The 11,383-nt window shown below is 42.1% G+C and overlaps 1 long non-coding RNA gene across 1 annotated transcript; it reads right to left on the bottom strand.

Annotated features, from left to right (window-relative positions):
• Positions 1-930: 930 nt before the first annotated feature.
• LOC141279481 (uncharacterized) lies at positions 931-4,687 on the bottom strand. Its single transcript, XR_012333754.1, has 3 exons — positions 4,400-4,687; positions 4,195-4,306; positions 931-2,515 (listed from the first exon to the last, which is right to left on the bottom strand). It is a non-coding gene; the product is annotated as an uncharacterized lncRNA (long non-coding RNA).
• Between the last annotated feature and the right edge of the window lie 6,696 nt (positions 4,688-11,383).

Genomic DNA, 11,383 nt, shown 5'->3' with positions numbered 1-11,383 from the left:
TTTTCTATGGTTCTGGGTTTTTTGTTGTTTTTCTTTTATTTTATTGAAGTATAGTTGATTTACAATGTTGTGTTCATTTCTTCTGTACAGCAACGTGACTCAGTTATACATATGTATATTCTTTTTCATATTCTCTTCCATTATGATTTATCACAGGATATTGAATACAGTTCCCTGTGTGGCTCTGTTTTTTTTTTTTTTTAAGATTATCATTGGTATAAAATTATATAATCACTTTACAAAAAACTTGGGAAAAAACTGAAAAAAGGAAACAATCCTACATGACCCTCCATCCTCTTAATGCATCTATCACATGCTAGCATTTAGAGATTTTCTTTCTTATCTTTTCTCCTATACACATTTTCCCTTCTAAACATTAAAAGGATTGTTTTGTTTTAAATTTGAAAAAAAAGTACTTCAGGTACATGATAAAAAATGTAAAGTGAAAAGTAACAATCTCTCTCCTCCAGCTTTATCCCCAGTGAGCACTGTCAACTCATATATCTTTTCAGAAAATAGCTTTTTATATAGGGTGCGTGGCTGGGTTGGCATGTGCTGTGCGGGGCTAGGGGTAAGCAGTAGATTTGCTCCTATTTGGAGTATGGACACCTGAACCATGTGAGCAGCCCCTCCTTAGTGTCAGAATTATAATGTGTAAAATTTGGGAGCTGCAAGGGATGGTGTTTCTGGACATGTAACTAAAATAAGAGACAAAAAGAACTGTAGAGAGAGCCCGGGTGCTATTAGGAATTCTGGATGTAGCTCTTTCTGAGGTTGATCCATGACCCCGGCCTTCCTATGATTTAATTGTTTGACCTTTCTCAAAGTTCATGACCAATAAATTTCCTGTCTGCTAAAATTTATTTGAATTGGGTAGATGTCATGTGTCAACAAATTAGCAATTCATCATAAGCATTTTTCTTTCTCTGTACAATCTTCATGTCCATAACTTTTCTTCCAGTTTTATTGAGATATAATTGACATACAGCACTGTATAAGTTTAAGGTGTACAACAGAATGATTTGACTTGCATACATGATGAAATGATTATCACAATAGGTTTAGTGAGCATCCATCATCTCATATAAATACAAAATTAAAGAGATAAGAAAAAAAATATTTTTCTTGTGATGAGAACTCTTAGGATTTACACTCTTAACAATTTTCATATATAACATTATAATTAACATTAACAGCAGTGTTAATTATTTTATCATATCATGCATTACATCCCTAGTACTTATTTATTTTATAACTGAGAGTTTGTACCTTTTGACTGCCTTCATCCAATTCCCCCCTCCCCTTTCTCTCCCCACCTCTGGTTAACTACAGATCTGATCTCTTTTCCATGAGTTTGTTTATTTGCTTGTTTGTTTGTCTCTGAAGTATAATTGACCTACGACACAATGTTAGTTACTGTTACACAACATAGTGGTTCCATATTTCTATACATTTCAAAAAGATCACCATGATAAGTCTAGTTACAATGTCACCATACAAAGATATTACATAGTTATTGACTATATTCTCCACACTGTATATTTCATGCCCATAACTCATTTATTTTGCACCTGAGATTTGTATCTCTTAATCTTCCTCACCTATTTATTTTCTCCCCCCACCTCCCTCCCCTCTGGCAACCACGTTTTGTTCTCTGTATCTATAACCCTGTTTCTCTTTTATTATGTTTGTTCATTCATCTTTCTCTGACTTATTTCACTTAATATAATACCCTCTAGGTCCATCCATGTTGTCGCAAATGGCAAGATTTCATTCTTTTTATGGCTGAGTAATATTCCAGCGTGTATATGTACGTACGTATAAATATGGGTGTGTATACACACTCACATATACACATCTTCTTTATCCATTCATGTATGGATGGGCACTTAGGTTGCTTTCATATCTTGGCTATTGTAAATAATGCTGCAATGAACATGGGTGCATATATCTTTTCGAACTAGCGTTTTCATTTTCTTTGGGTAAATACTCAGAAGTGCAATTGGTGGATCATATGGTAGCTCTATTTTTGATTTTTTGAGGAATCTCCATACTGTTTTCTGTAGTGGTTGCACCAATTTAGATTCCCACCAACAGTACACAAGTGTTTCTTTTTCTCCACATCCTTGCCTTGTTATTTGTTGTCCTTTTGATAATAGCAGTTCTGACAGGTGTAAGGTGATATCTCGTGGTTTTGATTTGCACTAATCATTCCCTAATTAGTGATGTTGAGTGTCTTTTCACATGCCTGTTGGCCATCTGTAAGTCTTCTTTGGAAAAATGTCCATTCAGATCCTCTGCCGATTTTTTAATCAGGTGGTTTATTTTTTTGATGTGGAGCTGTATGAGTTCTTTGTATATTTTGGATATTAACCCCTTACTGGGTATATTGTTTGCAAATATCTTCTCCCATTCAGTAGGTGGCCTTTTCGTTTTGTTGATCGTTTCCTTCATTGTACAAAACTTTTTAGTTTGATGTATTCTGTTTATTTATTTTTGCTTTTGTTTCCCTTGCCTGAGTAGACATATCCAAAAAAATATTAATTAAGTTCATGTCCATAATTTTTAAGGATAAACAATAGCAACAAGCAACAAAAAGAAAAAATAGATAAATTGTACATTATCAAAATTTAAAACTTTTGTGCTTCAAAGGACATCATCAAGAAAGTGAAAAGATAATGCACAGAATGGGAGAGAAATTTTTTGCAAACCCCAGATGTGATAAGGGACTTGTACCTTAGAATATATTTTAAAATCTCACAATTGAATAATAAAAAGACAGAAAAACCCAAGTTAAAAATGGGCAAAAGATTTGAATAGGCATTTCTCCAAAGGAGGCATACAAATGGCCAATAAGCACACGAAAAGATGCTCAACAGAGAAATGCAAATCAAAACCACAAGATACTACTTCACACTCACTAGGATGGCTGTATCAAAAAAACAAATAAGGGCTTCCCTGGTGGCGCAGTGGTTGAGAGTCCGCCTGCCGATACAGGGGACAAGGGTTCGTGCCCTGGTCCGGGAGGATCCCACGTGCCGCGGAGCGGCTGCGCGCATGAGCCATGGCCACTGAGCCTGCGCGTCCAGAGCCTGTTCTCCGCAACGGGAGAGGCCACAACAGTGAGAGGCCCGCGTACCGCAAAAAACAAACAAACAAACAAATAATAACAAGTGTTTGTGAGGATGTCGAGAAATTAGAACCCTCATATACTGCTGGTGGGAATGTAAAATGGTACAAGTTGCTTTGGAAAATAGTGTGGCAGTTCCCCAAAAGGTTGAACATGGAGTTACCATATGACCCGGCAATTCTACTCCTCAGTATATACCCAAGAGAAATGAGAACATGTCCACACAAACATTTGCACATGAATGTTTAGCAGCACTATTCATAATAGCTAAAAGATAGAAACAACTCAAATGTCCATCAGCTGATGAATGGATAAACAAAATATGATATATCCATACAGTGAAATATTATTCAGCAATAAAAAGAAATGAAGTACTGAAACACTACAAATTGGATGAACCTTGAATACTTTATTCAAGTATTCAAGTGAAAGAAGCAAGACACAAAGGATCACATATTGTGTGATTCCATTTGTATGAAATGCCTAGAAGAGGCAAATCAATGGAGACAGTAGATTTGCCTAGGGATGGGAGATTGAAGGGAAATGGGGAATGACTGCTAATGGGGGTGATGAAACTGTTCTAAAACTGCACTGATGGTTGTGAAACTCTGTGAATATACTAAAAACCATTGACTTGGACACTTTAAATGGGTGAATTGTATGGTATGAGAATTATGATAAAACTGTTATTTAAAAAAATAGCCTATTGAGTGGATGTGTCAATGGGATTATTTACATAGTTGTCAGGTACAAACTGTTCCTCTATTATTTATAGTACTCTGTGTTTCATATCATTTAACAAATATTTACTGAGCCTCAGATGTGTTGGGAATATAAAAAAGCAGAAGAGCATCTCGTGCCCCAGCCAAGGAGGCAGCACCCCTACACAGAAGGTAAGTAACTGGGCAAAGCAGAACATAATAAATGCTACTGGATTCAGAGGCAGGCTTGCTGTCACAGGCTTTGCACCCTAAGGAAGGCTTCACTGAGAATGGAAAACACTGAATCTTGAAGATAAATGGCAAGAAACAAAATATAACAGTTATCATTTGTCGAGCACTTACCCTGGGGGCACTGTTCTAAATATAACACACAGAGGGTGGAGCTTTCCAAATGGCAGGGCAAGGAGTTAGGTGGATCCTCTCCCCAGCAAAACAACAACTTAACTGGTAAAAACTGTAAGACAAAACACGTGCTATCATTTAACAATCACTTGAAATTGTTCCAAGAGCATAGAGCAAACAGAAAAATATTATACAAGAAACCCACATTTTAGGAAGAATGATGAGAGTCTATGGCCTTTGAGCCATGACCCATTATTCCCTTAGCCTGCCTGTCCCAGCCCCTAGTTACAGAAGCTCTCCCAAGGAGCTCTGCTCTTAACAAGAAGATTCATCCCAGCTCCCAGTCTGTGGCTACAGTTTCACCCTGGGAGAAGCAGACTGTCAGAACTTCCATGTCCCTAGTTCTCTGTTGTGGAAACTCTATTATAGGCATGGCAGGCTGAGAATACTGGGCCCCCCATCACTCCATCCCACCCCCAAGCCAGTTTATAGAGTGGGGTTCTAAACCAGGAGGAACAGGCAGAGAAGATCAGTAGCTTCCATCCCCCACCCCACCCCCTCACAGAGCAGGATGTTGCTCCAGGAAAAATGGGGCCCCACCCCCAGCTCTGATGCAGTGGCACACAGGTTCTGCCAAGGAGGAAAAGCAACTCATGAGGACAAAGAGCTTCAGAACTCCGCTTGAAACGGTATTGGAACAGAGCCTGGAGAAAACTCTGCCTAATGGTGTTGTGGAAAACAACAGAGATCTTGATGTAGAGCAATTAAGAGGAGCTGGTTGCTCCATGATACAAGCAAAATGGCAGAGTGGCTAGAAAGTTAATAGAGAACCAGGGAAAGCGGAAGCCCATAAGAGCCTTCCTGGAAGCCCATTCGACACTAGGGATCAAGCAGGCTGAGCACTCCCACTTAGGGGCAATCAGGGCACAGGATGCGGCAGACTTGAAAACTTCCCCAAGCCGCACACTGGCTGTTAACACAGGGCCCCTTATCGCACAATGGGCTTAAACACAACCTCTGACCAAACACTGACTGAACAATAAGCTACCCTGACCAGGGGAAGCTCCTAGGAAATTAGTCTTAACAGTAAAATCACACTCATCCCTGGCAGTTGGGATGACTGTAGGCATGCCTGAGGCTGCACCCTACCAGGAGTGATCAGAGAGGGAACATCTAAGCTGCTAGGTGCTGCACAAACGTGGGGCAAAAAAGTAAACTCCCTGAATGTGACAGCAGCCTCCAAGCCAAACACATATCCAATGATAAAGGGTAAAAATATAACTGGCCTTAAGGGGCCTTAAGTACAACCTGTAACCGATAAGTACCTGAGGCCAACCCTGGGCAACCCCAGCTAGCCAGGGTAAAAGAGAAAAACAAGGGGAAACTGTCTGAGCAGGGACATCAGAGACTGCACACCACAGGGGAAATAGACTTGGCAAAGTTAGTTCAGCCAAGCCATTAAACAAATAAACAAATGATGAAGCAAACAGTAGCTACAACCCTCTGGGATGGGAAATCAGCATCCATAGTTGCTACAATCTATTATGAAAAACGTCCACTTTTCAATAAAAAAGTATGAGACATACGAAGAAACAGAAAAGTGTGACCCACACACAGGAAAAAAAAAAGCAGGAAATAGGAACCACCTTGAGGGGTTCAGATGGCACACTTAGCAGACAAAGACCCCAAAGCGTTGATTAGAAATATGTTCAAAGAACTAAAGGAAACCATACCTAAAGATTTAAAGGATTTATGATGACAGTGTCTCATCAAATAGAGAATATCAGTAAAGAGATAGAAGCTACAAGAATCAAATGAAAATTCTGGAGTCAAAAAGTACAACCACCAAAATGAAAAATTTACTAGAGGGGCTCAACAGTAGATTTGATCTGTCAGGAGTAAGAATCAGTGAACTTGACGGTAGATCAATAGAGATTATGCAGTCATAAGAACAAAGAGAAACAAGGATGAGTAAAAATGAACAGAGCCTTGGAGAAGTGTGAGACACCATTAAGTGCACCAGCATATGGGTAATGGTAGTACCAGAAGGAGAGGAGAAAGAGATAGAAAAAAATATTCAAAGAAATAATGGTTGAAAACTTCCCAGACTTGATGCAAAGCACTGGCTGACATATCCAAGGCATGGCCTGGTTTCTCTTTGTAGCTCACAGCCAAATGCAAGAGGAAAGACATAAATTGAAAAAGAAAACATTTCCTAAATATGACACAAAAAGCACAAGCAACAAGAGAAAAAAAAAGTAGATAAATTGGAATCATCAAAATTTAAAACATTTTTTAATTAAAAACTTTTGTGCTTTAAAGGATACCATCAAGAAAGTGAAAAGACAATCTGCAGAATGGGAGAGAATATTTGTAAATCACGTGTTTGGTAGGGGACTTGTATCTAGAATATCCTACAACTCAACAATAAAAAGAGAAATAACTCAATTAAAAATGGGCAAAGGAGGGCTTCCCTGGTGGCGCAGTGGTTGAAAATCTGCCTGCTAATGCAGGGGACACGGGTTCGAGCCCTGGTCTGGGAGGATCCCACATGCCGCAGAGCAACTAGGACGGTGAGCCACAACTACTGAGCCTGCGCGTCTGGAGCCTGTGCTCCGCAAAAAGAGAGGCCGTGATAGTGAGAGGCCCGCGCACCGCGGTGAAGAGTGGCCCCCGCTTGCCACAACTAAAGAAAGCCCTCGCACAGAAACGAAGACCCAACACAGCAAAAATAAATAAATTAATTAATTAATAAACTCCTACCCCCAACATCTTCTTAAAAAAAATAATATATATATATATATATATATATATAAAAAATGGGCAAAGGATCTGAATAGACATTTCTCCCCAGAAGATACACAAATGGCCCGCAAGCACTAGTCATTAATAGTCATCCAAGAGTGAATTTTACGGTATTGAGTTATATATCGTTTAAAAAAGTAATGGAGGGCTTCCCTGGTGGTGCAGTGTTTGACAGTCTGCCTGCCGATGCAGGGGACACTGGTTCATGCCCCGGTCTGGGAAGATCCCACGTGCCGCAGAGTGGCTAGGCCCGTGAGCCATGGCCGCTGAGCCTGCGCGTCCGGAGCCTGTGCTCCGCAGCAGGAGAGGCCACAACAGTGAGAGGCCCGCGTACCGCCAAAAAAAGGAAAAAAAAAAAGTAATGGAATAAAATAGTATGTATAGAATTGTATTGTTGGGGCCAAAACATGTAAAAATGTAACATGTTTGACAATAACAGTGTGAAGGAAGCTGGTGGGAGCAAAGCTGTATTGGAGTGAGGAAATGACACCAGATGGAAACTCAAATCCATAGGAAGAAATAAAGAGAAACAGGAATATCGGTTTGTTCTGATATTCTACTAGTAGAACAGAAGGTTAGTAGAACAAACTCTGTAATATATACTTGCTCTCCTTCTCTAAGTCTCTTTAAAAGTAATAATTATAACAATGTATTATTGGGTTTATAACATACATAGATGTAACAATAATAAAACAAAAAAGAGAGAGAAGGGGATGCGGTTATTTAGGAATGAAGTCTCCGTATTTCACTGGAGCTATTTAAAATATAAATCTCTAGGTCTGCTGAATCAGAATTCAGAGGACGGCCAGAGCTTTCTTGGTCTATACTGTGCCTTTGTGTGAATTCAAAGGCTCCTCTTCCTCTCATCAAATGCAGCTCCATGCCAGGGTCAATGCATGAACTGGCTCAGCCACCCACCCACCCTTCTACACCGAATGATCTGCACAACCCTATGAGAGAGGTGACCCCAGGCAGGACCCACATCTGCTATTTTAAGACTGTTCCTCTAATAATTCTAACGCATGAGCAGGGTTGACAACTGCTGGGTTAGGGAAGCATTCGAATGGAATCTGAAATATCAGGTAACAGGTAGAATATGAGATGTGATTGTTAGGGAGGATTTGGAGGGGGGACTCAGGTTTTTAATCCCAAAGACTGAGAGAATGTTAACAGACATAGAGAAGTTGGAAGGAAACACCTGGTTTGGAAGGAATATGTTCATCGTGCTGGGTTCGAAGTCATGGCAAGACATTAGGAATGTGCAGCTGATAGAAGAAAGATGGTCCCAGAATTGAAAGACTGTCTATTTAGGGATCATCACATAGCATAACGTAATGAAAATACATAGTGTTTATATAGAGCCTACACAGTGCTTTCCTTTGTGCTGGACAGTATATACAAATATAAGCAGCAGTGGGCATAAGGGTGCTGACACACACAGTCACTGTCCCATGAGGAGTTATTTACTCCTTATGTGTTTGGCCAGCGGTCTGGGATGGGTCAGATGAGAGCAGGGGTCAGGAAGTGAGGTGGGACTGGGAGGGCGGTCATGCACTCGACTACAAAGCCTGCAAGTAGTGCTGACCAGCAGCAAGTAGCTAAGAGTGGCTGCCACCTGAGGTCTCAGGGAGTGACCCTAGGATCTTAAAACAGGTAAGTGCGGATATCATCATGACAAGTGGATGATAAAAATGTCAGTGGCTTCCCAAGTTTCACGGTTAACTGTCTGGGGTTCTCATGTGTGACGAACCCCTTTTGCACCTCTCATCCCTAGTAGAGCACATATGGAATTGACATTCACCAAAATCAGAAGTCTGGGTGTGTTGGTATCTGGACCCAGTGGACAGGCTCTGTGTGATAAGGTGACTCAATACCTAGAAACTTGTGTAGCTTGAACCATGGATAATTTCCTGTAGATAAATAATGAGGCATGAAGAAACGCAGGAGGGTATAAACAGGTTTGGACCTGGCAGGTTATTTGGGGAGAGGCACGCAGCAAGTCCCAATTGCAGTATCAATGACATCTGTCTCTACGGTTATGTGCACACAGTTATAATCATCCCCCTGGAACTCTGTGCGGTGGACAGCCCCCAGCCAGATTCTGGGCTTGGCCAGACTGGTGAGCAGGTGTAGGCAGTTAGCCAGCTTACCTTTCTGGGCCCTACCTTCAGGGCCACCATTTCTGTAAGGCCACCTCCTTCAGCATCCAAGCTGGTTTATAGCATCATTATGTTTAGTCCTTCCTGGAAATTTGCACACAGGTCAAATCCAGAGCTAGGAAGCAGATTCCATGAAAGACAGGCTCACTAACCCCTTTGTTAGCTGCAGTGGTCGTCAGCCAATGCCTGCTAGGGTATTTTTTTATTCCAAATCGTCCCATGAGGAATCCAGCAAAGTGGATTCCATACAGGGTCTTTCTGGCTGCACTCTGCCATTTCAGAGTTTCCCAGTAAGGCAGGAAAACAGAAATAATTCTGATGATCCTTGCCCCAAAATCATGGGGCCTGGAGGGTCAAAAAAATTAGGCAGCTACAGCAGAATGCCACGAAACTGCAGGGTGTTTGGTGTAGTTGGGAAGGTAAGGGGAAAACACCCTGGACACGGCCAGCACTGGGGAAGGCTGGCAATGGCGCTTATGGTCTCAGAACTGTGGGCTCCACTGGCTGTGAAAGCTGGAATTCACCTCTGGAAGGAGAAACTTCCTTTATAATGCCGAGTTAGCCAAGAGGAGCGAATGCAGAGTGCCTGTAAGCTTTTCCTTCTCGCCTGACTGGGAATCTCAGAGTTTGCAAGTTAGTTACTGAGTAACTGATAGAGGCAGTTGATGTGACCCTAAGGCCTTTCATAGAATCAGCAATTTAAAGAGCTGCAGGCAGACAAGTGAGTCCAAGGTCAAAAACTGGAGGAAACCAAATTCTGGGCTAAATTGCAGAGCTACGGGGCAGAGAGAAAGCAGTCCAAGGAATGTGATGCAGGAGGCAGGTGAATGATGCAGGAGGCAGGTGAATGGAGCAGGAGAGAAGTGAATTTGTGCAGGATTTAAATCTGGCTTCGACTGTCTTGACGCAATGGGAACGGAGCCATCAAGGACCCGATCCGACTGGACGCGATGAGTTCTGTGCCTTTAGAATGACTATGAGCACGGAGTCTTGGAGCAGACCATGAGCTGTCATTCCATGAGTCTTCTTCATCTTCTGCTTGTTACCCAGGAAGTATATTACTAAGTATATAGCCTTTGCAAAATCTTCTGAGTGGCCTTCTTTCCTCTTCCCAATCCTCTGGGCAGAGTTTGGGGGTCTCTTGCTCAGCACTTAAAGCACACCTCTTTTTTGCATGTATCTCACTCTACTGAGAGTATTTATTTGCATAGCTCTTTCCCCTCGCTAGACTGTGGCTTATTGAAGGTAGAGCCATTAGAAGTGCTTGACTTGGTGTTGGGAGCATAGAAAGTGCTAAATAAATATCTAGTGAATGAAGGACTCAACCCAAGGCTGAGGGTACACAAGCAATAATCTGATCCTCCTGCCTTTCTTCAGTCTCATCTCTCATGGCATTGTTCCGTTCCTCCCGAGCTTGAGCGAATAGGTTGAACTTCTTTCTATCTGAAGTTCCCAGCCAAGAACGCATCCGCTGTGACCACATCTTTGTGCTTTCTGCTGCTGTCCCCTCACTCTGGAATCCTTTTCTTCCCTTTTTATGCTTTTGGACATGCGACTTCACCCTTACCTCTCCACCCCCCGGACTGGAAGCTCCTTGAAGGCAGGACTTATTTGTACTCCCAGCAGAGCCTGACCCAGGACCTTGCACCCAGCAAAGGCTCAATCAGATTTTGCTCAGGGAAGGAATGAGTTACTTTGGCTTTGAATGAAGTGACCTTCTGGCCTCCATCAGGCAGCTTCTCATTCTGTCTTGGTTGATTGCCATTTATTTAAGAGGATTTTCTTTAGAGAGAGAAGATGAATAACTAACTGAGCAATGTGAAAATTCAGTGTTAAGCAGGAGTTTGATCAAGAGTAGTTTGGGGCTTCCCTGGTGGCGCAGTGGTTGAGAGTCCGCCTGCCGATGCAGGGGACACGGGTTTGTGCCCCGGTCTGGGAAGATCCCACATGCCGCGGAGCAGCTGGGCCCGTGAGCCATGGCCGCTGAGCCTGCGCGTCTGGAGCCTGTGCTCCGCAACGGGAGAGGCCACAACAGTGAGAGGCCCGCGTACCACAAAAAACAAACAACAACAACAAAAAGAGTAGTTTGAAAATTGTTGGATTGATCAAGAGTGGCTGGCTACTTCCTGTTCACTGTGACCATTTAGTTAATAGCATGAAGACATCTTGGACTTACTACAGGGGAGTTCTTGGCTCGCCCTCATTCCATGAGAGCCAAATGGGTG

The sequence above is a fragment of the Tursiops truncatus genome, chromosome 9 (genome assembly GCF_011762595.2).
Source record: "Tursiops truncatus isolate mTurTru1 chromosome 9, mTurTru1.mat.Y, whole genome shotgun sequence".
Taxonomy (NCBI): domain Eukaryota; kingdom Metazoa; phylum Chordata; class Mammalia; order Artiodactyla; family Delphinidae; genus Tursiops; species Tursiops truncatus.
Note: the sequence above shows the minus strand (reverse complement) of the source record. Positions and strands in the feature narration are given on the sequence as shown.